Below are 19,059 nucleotides of genomic sequence, written 5' to 3'. Positions count from 1 at the left end.
CAGTTTTCATAGTACAGTTCCTTCACCTCCTTGGTTAAGTTCATTCTTAGGTATCTTATTATTTTGGGGGGCAATTCTGAATGGGATTGCTTGTTTAATTTCTATTTCTGCTACTTCATTGTTAGCATATAGCAATGGTACATATTTCTTTCTGGTATATTTATGTGATGTGACTTCACTGAAGGCAATCATCAGTTCTTTTATTTTTTAAAGTTTTATTTATTTATTTGACACACACATATAGAGAGAATGAGAGATAGTAAGAGTGAGTGCACAAGCAGGGAGAGCTGCAGGCAGAGGGAGAAGCAAGCTCTCCACTGAGCAAGGATCCCAAAGCAGGGCTTGATCCCAGGACCCCAGGATCATTAACTGAGCCAAAGGCAGAAGGCAGATGCTTAACTGACTGAGCCACCCAGGTGTCCCTCAATTATCAGTTCTATTTTTTGGGGATGGGGGTAGAGGCTTTAGGGTTTTCTACATATAATTTCATGTTATCTGCCAATAGTGAATGTTTTACTTATTTACAAATTTGGAAGCTTTTTACTCTTTTTTCTTGCCTGGTTGCTGCGGCTAGGACTTCAAGTATTATACTGAATAAAAGTGTTGAGAGTGGACATCTTTGTCTTGTTTCTGAACTGAGGGGAAAAGCTCTCTTTTTTAGCACTGAGAACAATGTTAGTGGTAGGTTTTCATATATGGTCTTTATTATGTTGAGATCTGGATGTTACCTGTAAACCTAGTTTGTTGAGAGTTTTTATCATGAGTAGATTCTGTACATTAGTGAGTGCTTTATCTGCATCTAATGAGATAATTGTATTATGCTTGTCCTTTCTCTTATTGATGTTATGTATTATGTTGACTGATTTACAATTATTGAATCATAATGCATCCCAGGAATAAATCCCACATGATTATGCTGAATACTTGTGATATTTTGTTGAGGATTTTTACATCTATACTCATCAGCTATACTAGCTTATGGTTTTCATTTGTAGTGTTTTTATTTGGTTTTGATATGCAGATCGTGCTGGCATCATAGAATGGATTTGGATATTTTTCCTTTCTCTTCTGTTTTTTTGGATTATTTTGAGAAGAATAGATATTATATCTTCTTTAAATGTTTGGTAGATTTAATCTGTGTACCTGACTACCTCTGGTCTTTTATTTTTTGGAATTTTTTTTCTTTAATTATTGATTCAGTTTTATTGCTGGTAATCAGCTGGCCAACTTTGCTATCTTTCCTGATTGAGTTGTGAGAGTTTATAGACTTCTAGGAATTGATCCATTTCTTCTAGGTTGATATACAACTTTTCATAATATTACCTTACAATGCTTGGCATTCCTGTTGTGTATGTTGTCATTTCTCCTCTTTCAGTTCAGAGAGAGTCTCCTGCCTCTCTCTTTCTCTTTCTCTCTTCTTTGTTTCATGAGTAAGTTAGAGGTTTATCAGTTTTATTGATTTTTTCAAAGAATATGCTCCTGGTTTCAATGACATATTCTACTGATGTATGTTTGTGTTTCTATTTCACTTATTTTTTTCCTCTAGTCCTTACTGGTTTTGGGATTTGCTTTTCCTTCTTTTTCTATCCCCTTTATACCCAGGGTTAGGGTTTTTTTGTGGGGAGGGGATTTTTCTTCTTAGTGGCTGCCTGGATTGTTATAAGCTTTCCTCTTGGAAGTGTTTTCAGTGCATCTCAATGATTTTGGACAATTCTGTTTTTGTTTTCATGCGTCTCTACAAACTTTCAGATTTCTTCTTTGATTTCTTGGTTAATTCAGTCACTGGCGGAGTAACATCTTATTTAATTTGCATGTATTTGTGTTCTTTCCAGATTTCTTCCTATGTTTGATTTCTAGATTCATATTGTGGTCAGAAAAGATTCATGGTAAGACTTCAATCATTTCTAGTTTATTGAGACTTGCTTGTGGCCTACTATGTGGTCTTTTCTAGAAAATGTTATGTGTGCAATTGAAAAGAATGTGTATTCTGCTCTTTTAGGATAATGTGTTCTGAATATATTTGTTAATTCCATCTGGTCCAGTTTGTCATTGGAAGTCACTAATTCTTTGGTGTTCTGTGTGCGTGATCTGTCTATTGATGTAAGTGGGATAATAAAGTCCTGTACTATTTTTGTGTTAGTATCAGTTAGATAGTTTATGTTTGTTATTGACTCTATTATATATTTGAGGGCTCCCATGTTGGGTGCACAAATTGTTAAATCTTCTTGGATTGTCTTTTTTTTATTATATTGTGTCCTTCTTTGTATACTGTTATGGTCTTTGTTTTAAAGTCTATTGTATCTGATATAAGTATTGCGATCTCACATTCTGTACAAATCAATGTGCGTGATAAATATTTATCCATCAGTTCACTTTCAATCTGCAGATGTTTATAGTTCTGAAATTAAATGCATTATATTATCCACTCTGTCATGCTATGCGTTTTGATTTGCTTTTAGACCATCTACATTTAGAATAATTATTTATTGCCTTTTTGTTACTTGTGTTTTGGTTGTTTTTGTAGTTTTCTGTTCTTTTCTTCCCTTGCTCTCCTCTCATGAGTAGTTTGTTTCTTTGGTGATATACTTGGATTCCTTTCTCTCTCTCTTTTTTTAATTTTTTGGGTATTAATTACAGATTTCTGATTTGTGGTTACCATGATATTTGTATACAACATCTTCTGCATATTGCAGTCCATATAAAATTGATTGTTGTTTTTCTTTGAATTCATTCTTACTCTTCACCCTCTACATTTAAGGTATATGGTATCATGTTTTACATGCTTTTATTTTGTGAGATCCTTGTCTGTTTTCTACAGTTGTACTCATTTTTACTTTTTATCAGTAATTTGAATTACTTCCTGAATTTATAACTTTTAGTTATAATCTTTCCTTTCCCCTCAAAAATTCCCCATTAATGTTTCTTGTAGGGCTCATTTAGTGGTCATTAATTACTTTAACTTTTGTTTTTCTGGGACACAATCTTTCCAATTCTGAAATATTGTACTGTTGGATGGAGTATTCTGGGTTGCTAATGATTTGGTTTGGGTATTTGCTATGCCCTTTGAGAATAACATCCCATTCCTTTCTGTCCTTCAAAGTTACTGCTAAAAATTCACTGATGGCCTTATAGGGTTTCTTTTCTCTGTAACTGCTTGTATGCAGGCTCCCTACTGAGCAGAGAGCCCTATGCAGGGCTCTATCCCAGGACCCTGGGATCATGATGTGAGCCAAAGGCAGAAACTTAACCTTACCAGTGAGATACTCAGGGGCCCCATCTACTGCAATTTTTTAAATTATTTTATCTTACCTTCTGAGTTTACTTTACCCTATCCTCCAGGTAGCTGATATATTAATTTGCTTCTTCTAGTCTGGTATCTATTCAATTGAGTGTATTTTCAATATCATTTATTCTGTTCTTCATCTCTTATTTGTTCATTTTATGTCTTTGTTGATGATCCCACGATGTCTTCCACTCTTTTCTCACCTCAGTGAGTATCATTATAAGTATTACTTTAAGAACTCCATTATGTATACTATTTATCTCCTTTTCACTTATGTGTCTTGCTGTCATTTGTCTTGTTCTTTCATGTGGGCTAGCTTCTTCTGTCTCATTTTGTCTGTTATCATTCGCTTCTCTGTGTTAGTAAAGTCAGCTCTATCTTCCTTTGAAAGTAGTGACCTTATGAAGAAAATATTCCATAGCCCCTGCAATGTAGTATTTACCATGACCTGGTGGATCCTGACACCTGAGAGGTGACTCCAGTGTGTGATGTGCACTTCTGTTGTGGCTGATTCACTTTTCTTTTTTTCTCTCTTTCTTTCTTTCTTTCTTTCTTTCTTTCTTTCTTTCTTTCTTTCTTTCTTTCTTTCTTTTTCTTTTATCCAGTCATCTGCAGTGACTCATTTTGACTGTTATTGGCAGTGTTTGGTCTTTGGTGTTAATGAACCATTCTGTGTCTACCTTGCATTGGGTTTGAGTCAGACTAGGCCTTGGCCAAAGATGCAATAGAATCAATCTTCATGATGCTTTCCCATGTTGTTCTTTGAGGAGTTTTAATTGGTGTGTGACCTGCAATTATTCATTCCAGCCTTCTGCCCCCAGCTCACTGCTGGAGCGGTACACTGACTGGTATGCTTGCTTATCTTTTCCTTTCCCCAGTGCAAGAGTCACTTTGGGGTGGGATGGCTGCTCTCAGTGTTTCCTGCACACTGCTACGCTTGTGGTCCCAGTCTGGAAGAGCTCTGGCCAAAAGCTTATTGGAGGGGACATATCCACAATATGTATTTGGGAAAAGCACCCAGTGTTAAAACGGTTTGTGCTGTGGTTCTCTATGAGAGTGGATCTGTAGTGCTGAGACTGAGCCAAACCTGGCTGAGAGGGTGGACCCATGCAGTGTCAGAGGTAGGGGTATGTGTGGTTTTAGCAAGGTTTCTGCTGCCCTTTTTAGGGTAGAATACCTTCAGTGCTGGGACTGGCCATGCCTGGCTGGAGGTGACACACCCACTGAATCATGGGGGGTTGTGTAAAGATGCATATTAGCAAGTAACATAGTGAATGTTGGCATTCTGCTGGTTCCCACAGGCAACTGTGTGTTTTGGATAAGTGTTCAGGAAGGATAATACCCCAAAGCTTTATTGTTCCTGGAAGCATCTGCCCTAGATTCCTGCTTCTCCAGCATATGTTCTGAGATTAGTAAAAATGAATCTCACTCCCCTATGCCTGTGGTGTTTTTCAAACCATTGTTTCTGTGCTGTCTCTGTGTTCTTTTTACTGTGCTCTTTATTTAATGGCAGTAACACATTTTTCTTTCACCCTCCTGACTCTCCCACTGATTTGTAAAATTTATGTTTTAAGTCCCATTGGCTATTAGAACTCACAAGATTTGTCCATTATGGTTTTAAAAGCCAAATGTAATAGATATTTATTTTCCCTATTCAAGGTCCCCAATGGGATAGTCTGTTTTTCTCTTTTTTGCATATATGTGGGTTCTTTCCTCAAGTGGGTGAATTTGAAAATTTCTGCATTCAAAGTGGAACACTGGAAAATTATAGTGAGAAGTCAGTCCATGGAGGTTTTGAGACTCTTGGCTTGCTCATTAGTATTTATCTCCTTTCCTGGGAGATTATTAGAATTCACAAACAGACTATGATTTCAGGCTTGGCCATGAAGTTTGGTTTGGACAATAAAGTGGGAGCAAAGGTCAATGATGGGCAAATAATCAGTGCATTGACCAAATCCTCTTCTCTCTGCTGTATCAACTGAGAAGGTCCATGTAGGTGTCATTTAGTCAGAATAAGGATGAAATTCCATTGGAAACAAAGCCCTAAGATGGTTCATAATAGATATGTCCTATAAAACGAAAATAATCCTGGGGAACCTGGCTGACTTAGTTGTTAGGTGTCTGCCTTCAGCTCTGTTCATGATTGCCGGGTTCTGGGATCCAGCATTGCATTGGACTCCCTGCTTCACAGGAGGTCTGCTTCTCTCCCGCCCCACTCCCTCTGCTTATATTCCCTCTCTTGCTGTGTCTCTTTGTTAAATAAATATTTTTTTTAAAAAAGAAAAATAATCTTTATGGCATAATGTCATTGAGAATAATAGGTTGTTATATCAACACCAAATAGTTTATCTGACTAATACTTTCATTTGTCAACACACACACGCACACAAATTGTCAACGGGGTGTATAGAACTTCTATTGTTTTTATTTTATTTATTTTTTTATTTATTTTCGGCATAACAGTATTCATTATTTTTTCACAACACCCAATGCTACATACAATCCGTGCCCTCTAAAATACCACCCACCTGGTACCCCAACCTCCCCCCCAACAGCCGTTTTTTAGAGTCCATAGTCTCTCATGGTTCACTTCCCCTTCCAATTTCCCCCAACTCCCTTCTCCTCTCTAACTCCCCATTTCCTCCATGCTATTTGTTATGCTCCACAAATAAGTGAAACCATATGATAAATGACTCTCTCTGCTTGACTTATTTCACTCAGCATAATCTCTTCCAGTCCCGTCCATGTTGCTATAAAAGTTGAGTATTAATCCTTTCTGATGGAGGCATAATACTTCATAGTGTATATGGACCACATTTTCATTATCCATTTGTCCGTTGTAGGGCATCTTGGTTCTTTCCACAGTTTGGCGATGTGGCCATTGCTGCTATAAACATTGGGGTACATATGGTCCTTCTTTTCACGACATCTGTATCTTTGGGGTAAATACACAGTAATGCAGTGGCAGGGTCATAGAGAAGCTCTATTTTTAAATTCTTGAGGAATCTCCACAGTGTTCTCCAAAGTGGCCGCACCAACTTGCATTCCCAACAACAGTGTATGAGGGTTCCCCTTTCTTCACATCTGATCCAACACATGTTGTTTCCTGTCTTGCTAATTTTGGACATTTTAACTGGTGTAGGGTGGTATCTCAATGTGGTTTTAATTTGCATCTTTCTGATGGTTAGTGATGATGAACCTTTTTTCATGTGTCTGATAGCCATTTGTATGTCATCATTAGAGAAGTGTCTGTTCATACCTTCTGCCCATTTTTAAAATATGATTGTCTGTTTTGTGTGTGTTGAGTTTGAGGAGTCCATATAGATCCTGGTTATCAACCTTTTGTCTCTACTGTCATTTGTAAATATCTTCTCCCATTCCATGGGTTGCCTCTATGTTTTGTTGACCGTTTCCTTTGCTGTGCAGAAGCTTTGGATCTTGAGAAAGTCCCAAAAGTTCATTTTTGCTATTCTTTCCTTTGCCTTTGGAGACATATCTTGAAAGAAGTTGCTGTGGTTGATATCGAAGAGGTTACTGACTACATTCTCCTCTATGATTCTCATGGATTCCTACCTCAAGTTTAGGTCTTTTATCCATTTCGAGTTTATCTTTGTGTATGGTGTAAGGGAATGGTCGAGTTTCATTCTTCTACATATAGCTGCCGAGTTTTCCCAGCACCATTTATTGAAGACTGTCTTTTTTCCCCTGCATATTTTTCCTGTATTGTCTAAGATTATTTGACCATAGAGTTGAATGTCCATATCTGGGCTCTTTACTCTGTTCCACTGGTCTGTGTGTGTTCTTATGCCAGTACCATGCTGCCTTGGTGATCACAGCTTGTAGTAAAGCTTGAAATCACGTAACGTGATGCCCCACATTTATTTTTGTTTTTCAACATTTCCTTAGTGATTCGGGGTCTCTTCTGGTTCCATACAAATTTTTGGATTATTTGCTCCAGCTCTTTGAAGAATACCAGTGGAATTTTAAATGGAATGGCATTTAAAGTATATATTGCTCTATGCAGTATTGACATTTCAACAATGTTTATTCTTCTGATCAAAGAGCATGGAATGGTCTTCCATCTTTTTGTGTCTTCAATTTCTTTCATGAGTGTTCTGTAGTTCCTTCAGTACAGATCCTTTAACTCTTTGGTTAGGTTTATACCCAGGTATCTTATGGTTCATGGTGCTCTAGTCAATTGAATCGATTCTCTAATCTCTTTTTTCTGTATTTTTATTGTTAGTGTATAAGAAAGCCACTGATTTCTGTACATTCACTTTGTATCTGGCCACGTTGTTGAATTGTTCTATGAGTTCTAGTATTTTGGGGGTAGAGTCCTTGGGGTTTTCCATATAAAGAGTCATGTCATCTGCAAAGAGACAGAGTTTGACTTCCTAATTGTCAATTTGGATACATTTTATTTCTCTTTGTTGTCTGATTGCTGTTGCTAAGACTTCTAATACTATGTGGAACAAGAGTGGTGAGAGTGGGCATCCTTGTCGTGTTCCTAATCTCAACGGGAAGGCTGCAAGCTTTTTCCCATTTAAGATGATATTTGCTGTGGGTCTTTCATAGATAGATTTGATGAAGTTCAGGAATGTTCCATCTATCCCTATGCGTTGGAGCGTTTTAATCAGGAACGGATTCTGGATTTTGTCAAATGTTTTTTTTTTTTTTTCTGCATCAATTGAGAGGACCATGTTGTTCTTCTCTCTTCTCTTATTAATTTGTGCTATCACATTGATTAGTTTGTGAATGTTGAACCATCCTTGTAGCCAGGGATGAATCCCACCTGGTCAAAGTGGATAATCTTTTTACTGTGCTGTTGGATGCTGTTTGCTAGGATCTTGTTTAGAATATTAGCATCCATATTAATCAGTGATATTTGTCTGAAGTTCTCCTTTTTGTTCGGGTCTTTGCCTGGTTTAGAAATCATGGTAATGCTGGCTTCATAGAAAGTGTCTGGACATTTTTCTTCTGCTTCAAATTTTTGAAACAGCTTCAGGAGAATAGGTGCCATTTCTTCTTTGAAAGTTTGGTAGAATTCCCCAGGGAATCTGACAGGTCCTGGGATCTTGTTTTTTGGGAGGTTTTTGATCACTGATTCAATCTCGTTACTAGATATCTGTCTATTCAGGTTGTCAATTTCTTCCTGGTTCAATTTGGGGAGTTTATAGTTTTCCAGGAATGCATCCCTTTCATCTAGGTTGCTTAGCTTATTGACATATAACTGTTGATAATAACTTCTGATAATTGCTTCTACTACCTTGGTGTTTGTTATGATCTCTCCCTTTTCATTAATAATTTTATGTATTTGGGCTTTCTCTCTTTTCTTTTGGATTAGTGTGGCCAATGATTTATTGATCTTATTAATTCTTTCAAAAAACCAGCTTCTAGTTTCATTGATATGTTCTACTGTATCTCTGGTTTCTACCTCATTGATCTCAGCTTTAATCTTGATTATTTCCCTTTTTATGTTTGGAGTTATTTTGATTTGTGCTGATTATCCACTTCTTCAAGGTGTAGAAACAGCTGGTCTGATCTGTTTTTTTTTTTTTTTTTCAATTTTTTTTTTTGAGTGAGGCTTGGATGGCCATGTATTTCCCCCTTAGGACCATCTTTGCTGTGTCCCATAGCTTTTGGACTGAAGTGTTTTCATTCTCTTTGGTTTCCATGAAGAATTTCAGTTCTTCTTTGATCTCCGGTTAGTCCAACCATTCTAAAGCAAGATGGTCTTTAGCTTCCATGAGTTAGAGTTCCTTCCAAAATTTTCCTTGTGATTGAGCTCCAGTTTTAAGGCATTGTGATCTGAGAATATGCAGGGAATCATCTCAGTCTTTTGGTATCAGTTGAGTCCTGACCTGAGACCCAGTATATTGTCTATTCTGGAGAAGGTTCCATGTGCACTTGAGAAGAATGAGTAGTCTGTTGTTTTAGGGTGGAATGGTCTGTATATATCTATGATCTGGTTCAAAGTGTCATTCAATGCTCTTGTTTGTTTATTGATTTTCTGATTCGGTGATCTGTCTATTTCTGAGAGTGGCTTAAGATCTCCTCTCCTCCTATTAATGTATTCATATCAATATGACTCCCATATTGGGAGCATAGATATTTACAATTGTTAGATCATCTTGGTGGATAGTCCCTTTAAGAATGATGTACTGCCCTTCTGTATCTCTGACTACAGTCTTTAGTTTAAAATCTAGTTCATCTGAATGAGAATCACTACCTCGGCCTTCTTTTGAGGCCCATTGGCATGAAAGATTCTTCTCCATCCTTTCACTTTCAGTCTGGGTGTATCTTTAGATTCAAAATGCTTCTTTTGTAGAGAACATATGGATGGGTCCTGTCATTTTATCCAATCTGCAACCCTGTGTCATTTTTTTGGGTGCATTTAGGCCATTCACATTGAGAGTGATTATTGATAAATATGTTTTTATTGACATCATGTTATCTTTGAAGTCTTTCTTTCTGTAGATTGTCTCTATATTTCTCTTCAATGCTATTCTTAGGATTTTTCTTCTTTTATAGAATCCCGTTTAATATTTCCTGCAGTGTTGGTTTGGTGGTTGCATAGTCTCTTAAGCCTTGCCAGTCTTGGAAACTCTTTATCTCTCCATCCATTTTGAATGTCAGTCTTGCTCGATAAAGTATTCTTGGATGCATGTTCTTCTCATTTAGTGCCCTGGATATATCTTTCCAGCCCTTTCTGGCTTTCCAGGTCTCTGTGGACATGTCTGACGTTATTCTGATGCGCTTTCCTCTGTAAGTAAGGAGCCTCTTTTTCCTAGCGGCTTTCAAGAGATTATATCTACAATTATGATTCCTCAATTGGACTACCAGATGCCTTGATGTTTTTCTGGAATCTGTAATCTTGGATGGAGACCGTTTGGTTTCTAATTCATGAACACTGGTTCCATTCTCGAGATTGGGAAAATTTCATGAAGGACTTGTTCCACTATATCTTCTAGACTTCTTTCTTTCTCCTCCCCTTTAGGGATTCCAATAATTCTGACGTTGGAACATTTCATGGCATCACTTATTTCCCTGATTCTGTTTTCGTGTCTTCTAATCTGTTTTTTTTTCCAGGCTTCCTCCTGATCCTTTCACTCTATCTCTTTGTCCTCCATATCACTAATTCTATCTTCTGTCTCAGTTACCCTTGAGAGAATTTAGATTAGATTGGAACTCATTGATAGCATTGTGAACCTCAGCCCTGGTAGCTTTAATCTCTGCCTTAACATTGTTACAATCCTCTCTGTTCACTTTCAGTTCAGCCCTAATCAATTATGTTTGGTCATCCATGGCTTTCTCCAACCTAGCTGTTTCCTGGATAATTTTTAGCCTGAATTCTCTTTCCGACATATTCTCTACGTTGATAGCCATTAGCTCTGTTGTAGAAGGCCCATCCTCTGTGTTTTTCTTCTGTTGGACATTCCTCCTCCTAGTCATTTTGGTGAGAGATGACTGAACGGATGTATCTGGATTTGTCAACCTTGGTGCGGTCAAGGTGCACCCTGGAATGCTTCCGAGCAATCAGGATTCCCCACCAAATGAGAGAAAAAAGAAAAGAAAAAGAAAAAAAAAAGTGAGAGATAGAGACAGGAAAGAAAGGGAAAATAAAAAGAGAAGGTTAAGTCCAAATGGGCCCCTAGGTAAGATTTATGAAGTATACAAACAAAAACAGACAAACAAAAGACTGATACAATTATATGACAAGATTTTTTTTTTAATTTTTTTTATTTATTTTTTTAATTTTTTATAAACATATATTTTTATCCCCAGGGGTACAGGTCTGTGAATCACCAGGTTTACACACTTCACAGCACTCACCAAATCACATGCCCTCCCCAATGTCCATAATCCCAACCCCTTCTTCCAAACCCCCTCCCCCCGGCAACCCTCAGTTTGTTTTGTGAGATTAAGAGTCACTTATGGATATGACAAGAGAAAAATATATATATATATATGCAAATAAAGGAAGAACCTCGTCAAAAGGAACCCCAATTGTAAGATTTATATACTACAAGGACATGCACAAAAACAAAGAAATACTGGTGGAAGAAAAAGATGGGAGAGTGGTTATGAATTCTCAGTGTGGGTGAGTAAGATTGTTTTGATTCGTCCTGGATGTATCTTGATATCTTTGTTAAAGGACTCAACTTTCCTAAGATAAAGCAGGATTAAAAATTGGTTTACCTATAGGGGTAGTATTGATTGCGGAAAGGGGATTACCTTGAAGTTTAATTCTATATGAATATTAGAAAGTAATAATAAAAAAGAAATAAACTAGAGTGAACTAAACTAAAATTGAAAAAATGTAATTTAAAAAATAGAAATGCAAGGGGCGCCTGGGTGGCTCTGTCAGTTAAAGCCTCTGCCTTCGGCTCATATCATGATCTCAGCATCCTGGCATAGAACCCAGTATCAGTCTCTCTGCTCAGCAGGGAGCCTGCTTCCTCCTCTCTCCCTGCCTGCCTCTTTGCCTACTTCTGATCTCTGTCAAATAAATAAATAAAATCTTTAAAAAAATAGAAATGCAAAAGGAAAACATAGTTGTATGCATCTAAAAGTGTAAGTAGAAGGTTATTATGGAATTTGATGTACTAGACATCTCACTGTGATGGCAAATACGTTAAAAAATTATCTATATATTTTTTAAAAAGCCAGAACAGTGGAACGAGTTGAAAATAAAAGTTGTCCTATGAAGTAGTGTTGGTTGTTCTCTTGTAGTCTTTTTTTTTTTTTTTTTCTTTCCTGGTTTGTTTTCTGGGGGAGGTACTGGCCACGTGGGTTTTCAGTCAATGATGTTCCCTGAGTTAAGTCCTCCCGCCCCCCTCAAGGGGGTGGTCTCTGAGGAAACCGGTTTTTCAGCCTTTTGTTCTCTGGAGGTTTTTATGTTTGTACACTTTTTTTTTTTTTTTCTCTCGCCTTGACCACTTTTGATGGTTTTTGTAAGTTTAGAGGAAAGCAAACTGTACCCTGTCCTCCCTCTCAGAGAGAAGCCTAAGTCTGGTCCCCTGTGGGTGTTGCAGAGCCTATATAAATCCCCCCTTTGCTGCTGGCAGAGCAGGTTTTGAGTCGTGGTCCCTGGCGATGCAGGGTCTTCTGATTGCACCCTAAACTGAAAGGGTCCATTGATAAAAGGGTGAGACTTATACAAAGTGAAAATTAAGCAGAGCTTTATTTTGTGCCAAGCATTGAGAATCAACCTGACTGGATAGGGCCATCTCTTGCAAAGAGGCGACTCCTCCCAGACTCACAGACTAACTTTTATAGAGTAAAGGCGATGTGGTTCAGCCTGGCCACACACAGGTGGCCAATTGAATTACAATTTACCCCATGATAGTCATTTAATTCAGCCTATAACCTTGGCTGGAATCGGCACCTTTGTGTGGCAACTGATAGACTGGGCTCACACTCCTTGGCAGGTAATACGTGTGCTTTCCCTTGATTGGATGTTTCCACATGGCCTGGCTCATCCTTGGCAGGTAGGGAGGTAATACACGTGCTTTTACTGATTAGACATTTCCACCTGGCCAGACACGTCCTTGTATGTGGGCTCCATTATCAGGGGCTGGTCAGTCATATTTCACCAGTTCTGTTTCTAAGCACTTTCCTCTTGGGGGGAAGGGGCAGGTTCAATCTAAGTTTACTGCATAAACACCAAAATGGCTCTCTCTGGCTAAGTAGGCCCTTATAAAAACCACAGCAGTGGCAGCTTTCTGGGCAGCTCCAGACTGCCAGAGAGGTTTCAAGCAGTGATCGCACACTGATATTTTCCCACTGTCCCGGGCTGGGAGTGCCTGGTCTTTCTGGGTCTAAGAGCATCGGGCTTGCACGCACCTCTCTCAGGGGAGGATGTGGGTTGCACACGCATCTCAGAATCTGCAAACAGGGCGCGGGTCTGAGAGCACCAGGCTTGGCCTTTGAGTACCTCTCTCAGGGGAGAGTGTGGGGCATGCACTCGGGTCTCAGGCTCTGAAACAATGGAGCAGGTCTAAGAGCATCAGATGAGCCTTTGCGCACATCTCTCAGGGGAGAGTGAGGGGCATGCGTGTCTCAGGATTTGTAGCATGGCTCAGTGTTCTGCCATCTGGTGAGGCTCCCAGACCCTCACAGGAGCCAGGCACCACGCAATCTCAGGTGTGCTGGTGGCTTAGGGACCAAGAGCTCTTTTCTCCACCGCACTCTCTCTGGCTCGGCACCAGGGGAGGTTGTCCTGGGTCTGGGGACTTAAGCCCCTCTCCCTAGCCACCCCGATTCCCACAGTTCCCCCCACCCATGATCCTTTGTTCTTTTTGAGTGCTTTCAACCAGTCTCTATGTTACTGCAGTTCCCCAGATGCAGGGCACTCTCGTATTAGGGGTATTACTTTCCAATTGGTTGCCTCTGGTGGCTCCCTCCCCCTTTTGTTTCTCTTCCAATATCAGTCCGAAGTTTCCACTCTGCTTTACCTGCCCACTGGCATCTTCTGCCCCTGTAGAGACCCAGACATGTATAATTCTGATATCAGGCTGATTTCATGGGTGGTTAGAGTTCTTTGGTAGGTAATCAGCTCATTTTAGGGCACAGGTTGAAAAGCACCTCCTCCTACTTCCCCGCCATCTTGCCTTCCCCAAGTGTACTCTTAATCTCGTTTATCTAATTTACTTATCAACCTACCCATCTTCCCTCAAAGAATAAAAAAAAAAATTTTTTTCTCGGTACTTACAAGCCTGGTTTATTGCCTTTTTTTGTTTGTTCTGTTTCTTAAATTCCACAAAGGAGTGAAGTCATATGGTATCTGTCTTTCTCTGACTGATTTATTTCCTTTTCCTTTATACCTTCAAGATCAATCCATGTGGTTGAAAATCAAAGGTCTTATTTTGTTTAATGACTAACATCACGTGTGTGTATACATATATATCTCAACTATATCCATATATTTTTTGAGTGACACAGGCTGCTTCCAGATCTTGACTATTGTAATAACGCTGCTACAAACATACTGTATTATATTTTTTTGAATTTTTTGTCTTTGTGTAAATAGCCGGTAATGGAATTACTGGATAACATCTAAATTATATTTTTAATTTTTTGAGCAACCTCCAAGCTCTTCCCTCATATTTGTATTCTGGCTAAAGTAAATAAGCTTCCCCTTTCTCCACATTTTCACCAACACTTTCTCTATCTTGACTTTCTAGTAGGTGTAATGAGATAACATATTTTTTTTAATTTTTTCAGATTATTTATTTTCAGAAAAACAGTATTCATTATTTTTTCACCACACTCAGTGCTCCATGTGATCCGTGCCCTCTATAATACCCACCACCTGGTACCCCAACCTCCCACACCTCTGCCACATAAAACCCCTCAGATTGTTTTTCAGAGTCCATAGTCTCTCATTATTCACCTCCCCTTCCAATTTAACCCAACTCCCTTCTCCTCTTTAACACCCCTTTTCCTCCATGATATTTGCTATGCTCCACAAATAAGTGAAACCATATGATAATTGACTCTCTCTGCTTGACTTATTTCACTCAGCATAATCTCTTCCAGTCCCGTCCATGTTGCTACAAAAGTTGGGTATTCATCCTTTCTGATGTAGGCATAATACTCCATAGTGTATATGGACCACATCCTCCTTATCCTTTCGTCCGTTGAAGGGCATCTTGGTTCTTTCCACAGTTTGGCGACGGTGGCCATTGCTTCTATAAACATTGGGGTACAGATGGCCCTTCTTTTCATGACATCTGTATCCTTGGGGTAAATACCAAGGAGTGCAATTGCAGGGTCATAGGGAAGGTCTATATTTAATTTCTTGAGGAATCTCCACACTGTTCTCCAAAGAGACTGCACCAACTTGCATTCCCACTAACAGTGTAAGAGGCTTCCCCTTTCTCCACATCCTCTCCAACACATGTTGTTTCCTGTTTTGTTAATTTTGGCCATTCTAACTGGTGTAAGGTGATATATCAATGTGGTTTTAATTTGAATCTCCTTGACAGCTAATGATGATGAACATTTTTTCATGCGTCTGATAGCCATTTGTATGTCTTGATTGGAGAAGTGTCTGTTCATATCTTCCTTCCATATTTTGATATGTTTGCCTATTTTGTATGTGTTGAGTTTGAGGAGTTCATTATAGATCCTGGATATCAACCTTTTATCTGTACTGTCATTTGCAAATATCTTCTCTCATTCCACGGGTTGCCTCTTTGTATTTTGGACTGTTTCCTTTCCTGTGCAGAAGCTTTTGATTTTGATGAAGTCCCAAAAGTTTATTTTCACTTTTGTTTCCTTTGCCTTTGGAGACAAATCTTGAAAGAAGTTGCTGTGACTGATATCGAAGAGATTACTGCCTATGTTCTCCTCTAGGATTCTGATAGATTCCTGTCTAACGTTGAGGTCTTTTATCCATTTTGAGTTTATCTTTGTGTATGGTGTAAGAGAATGGTCGAGTTTCATTCTTCTATATATAGCTGTCCAGTTTTCCCAGCACCATTTATTGAAGAGACTGTCTTTTTTCCACTATATATTTTTTCCTGTTTGGTCGAAGATTAATTGACCATAGAATTGAGGGTCCATATCTGGGCTCTCTACTCTGTTCCACTGGTCTATGTGTCTGTTTTTATGCCAGTACCATGCTGTCTTGGTGATCACAGCTTTGTAATAAAGCTTGAAATCAGGTAACGTGATGTCCCCAGTTTCATTTTTGTTTTCAACATTTTCTTAGCTATTTGGGGTCTCTTCTGATTCCATACAAATTTTAGGATTATTTACTCCAGCTCTTAGAAGATACCGGTGGAATTTTTATTGGAGTGGCATTAAAAGTATAGATTGCTCTAGGAAGTATAGGCATTTTAACAATGTTTATTCTTCCGATCCAAGAGCATGGAATGGTCTTCCATATTTTTGTCTTCTTCAATTTCTTTCATGAGTGTTCTAGAGTTCCTTGAGTACAGATACATTACCTCTTGGTTAGGTTTATTTCCAGGTATCTAATGGTTCTTGGTGATATAGTAAATGGAATCAATTCTCTAATTTCCATTTCTCTATTTTCATTGTTATTGTATTAGAAAGCCACTGATTTCTGCACATTGACTTTGTATCCTTCCACGTTGCTTAATTGTTGTATGAGTTATAGTAGTTTGGGGGTGAAGTCTTTTGGGTTTTCCAGATAAAGAATCATATCATCTGCGAAGAGAGAGAGTTTGACTTCTTCATTACCAATTTGGATACGTTTTATTTCTGTTTGTTGTCTGATTGCTGTTGCTAGGACTTTTAATACTATGTTGAACAAGAGTGGTGAAAGTTGGCATCCTTGTCTTGTTCCTGATCTCAACGGGAAGGCTGCAAGCTTTTTCCCATTGAGGGTGATATTTGCTGTGGGTCTTTCATAGATAGATTTGATGAGGTTCAGGAATGTTCTCTCTATCTCTATACTTTGAAGCATTTTAATCAGGAACGGATGCTGGATTTTGTCAAATGCTTTTTCTGCATCAATTGAGAGGACCATGTGGTTCTTTTTTCTTCTCATATTAATTTGTTGTATTACATTGATTGATCTGTGAATGTTGAACCATCTTTTTTTTTATAAAGAATTTATTGATTTGACAGAGAGTGAGATAACGAGACAGAGCACAAGCAGGGGGAGCAGCGGAGGGAGAGGGGGAAGCAGGCTCCCTGTTTAGCAGGGAGCCCAATGCGGAACTCGATCCCAGGACCCTGAGACCACGACCTGAACCGAAGGCAGAAGTTCAACCACTGAACCATCCAGGTGCCCCTGAACCATCTTTGTAGACCAGGGATGAATCCCACCTGATCATGTTGGATAATCGTTTTAATGTGCTGTTGGATCCTGTTGGTTACGATCTTGGTCAGAATCTTAGCATCCATATTCATCAGTGATATTGGTCTAAAATTCTCCTTTTTGGTAGGGTCTTTGCCTGGTTTTCGGATCAGAGTAATGCTGGCTTCATAGAAAGAGTCTGGAAGTTTTCCTTCTGCTTCAATTTTTTGAAACAGCTTCAGGAGAATAGGTGTTATTTCTTCTTTGAAAGTTTGGTAGAATCCCTCAAGGAATCCGTCAGGTCCTGGACTCTTGTTTTTTGGGAGGTTTTTGATCACTGCTTCAATCTCGTTATTAGATATCGATCTGTTCAGGTTGTCGATTTCTTCCTGGTTCAATTTGGGGAGTTTATATTTTTCCGGGATGCATCCATTTCATCTAGGTTGCTTAGCTTATTGGCATATAACTGTTAATAATAACTTCTGATGATTGTTTCTACTTCCTTGGTGTTAGTTGTGATCTCTCCCTTTTCATTCATAATTTTATGAATTTGGGCTTTCTCTCTTTTCTTTTGGATTAGTGTGGCCAATGGTTTATCGATCTTATTGATTCTTTCAAAAAACCAGCTTCTAGTTTCATTGATACATTCTACTGTATCTCTGGTTTCTACCTCATTTATCTCAGCTCTAATCTTGTTTATTTCCCTTCTTATGTGTGGAGTTGGTTTGATTTGTTGTTGATTCTCCAGTTCTTTAAGGTGTAGAGACAGCTGCTGTGTTCAGGATTTTTCAATTTTTTTTGACGGAGGCTTAGATGGCTATATATTTTCCCCTTAGGACTGCCTTTGCTGTATCCCATAGGTTTTGGACTGATGTGTCTTCATTGTCATTGGTTTCCATGAATTGTTTCAGTTCTTCTTTGATCTCCTGGTTGATCCAAGCATTCTTTTTTTTTTTTTTTAAAGATTTTATTTATTTGACAGAGAGAGAGAAATCACTAGTAGCCAGAGAGGCATGCAGAGAGAGGGGAGAAAGCAGGTTTCCTGTGGAGCAGAGAGCCCAACGCAGGGCTCAGATCCGAGGACCCTGGGATCATGAACCGAGTTGAAGGCAGAGGCTTTAACCCACTGAGCCACCCAGGTGCCCCTGATCCAAGCATTCTTAAACAAGGTGATCTTTAGCTTCCAGGTGTTTGTGTTCCTTCTGAACTTTTCCTTGTGATTGAGCTCCAGTTTCAAAGCATTGTGATCTGAGATTATGCAGGGAGTAATCTCAGTCTTTTGGTATCGGTTGAGTCCTGATTTTTGACCCAGTATGTGGTCTATTCTTGAGAAGGTTCCGTGTGCACTTGAGAAGGATGAGTTTTCTGTTGTTTTAGGGTGGAATGTTCTGTATATATCTATGATGTCCATCTGATCCAATGTGTCATTCAATGCTCTTGTTTCTTTATTGATTTTCTTCTGAGAGAGGCGGGTTAAGATCTCCTATGATTATTGTATTCATATCACTATGACTCTTTATCTTAACAGTTTTCTTAAGTAATTGGCTGCTCCCATATTGGGAGCATAGATATTTACAATTGTTAGATCATCTTGGTGGATAGTCCCTTTAAGGATTATGTAGTGTCCTTCTGTATCTCTGACTACAGTCTTTATTTTGAAGTTTAATTTATCTGACATGAGAATCACTACCCCAACCTTCTTTTGAGGCCCATTGGCATGAAAGATGCTTCTCCATCCCTTCACTTTCAGTCTGCGTGTATCTTTAGGTTCTAAATGGGTCTCTTGTAGACAACATATGGATGGGTCCTGTCGTTTTATCGAATCTGCAATCCTATGCCATTTTATGGGTGCATTTAGGCCATTCACATTGAGAGTGATTATTGATAGATACGTTTTTATTGACATCGAGTTACCTTTGAAATCTTTCTTTCTGTAGACTGTCTCTATATTTCTGTTCAATGCTATTCTTGGGCTTTTCCCTCTTTTATAGAACCCCTTTAA

This window comes from Mustela lutreola, chromosome 5, assembly GCF_030435805.1.
Source record: "Mustela lutreola isolate mMusLut2 chromosome 5, mMusLut2.pri, whole genome shotgun sequence".
Lineage (NCBI taxonomy): Eukaryota > Metazoa > Chordata > Mammalia > Carnivora > Mustelidae > Mustela > Mustela lutreola.
Note: the sequence above shows the minus strand (reverse complement) of the source record.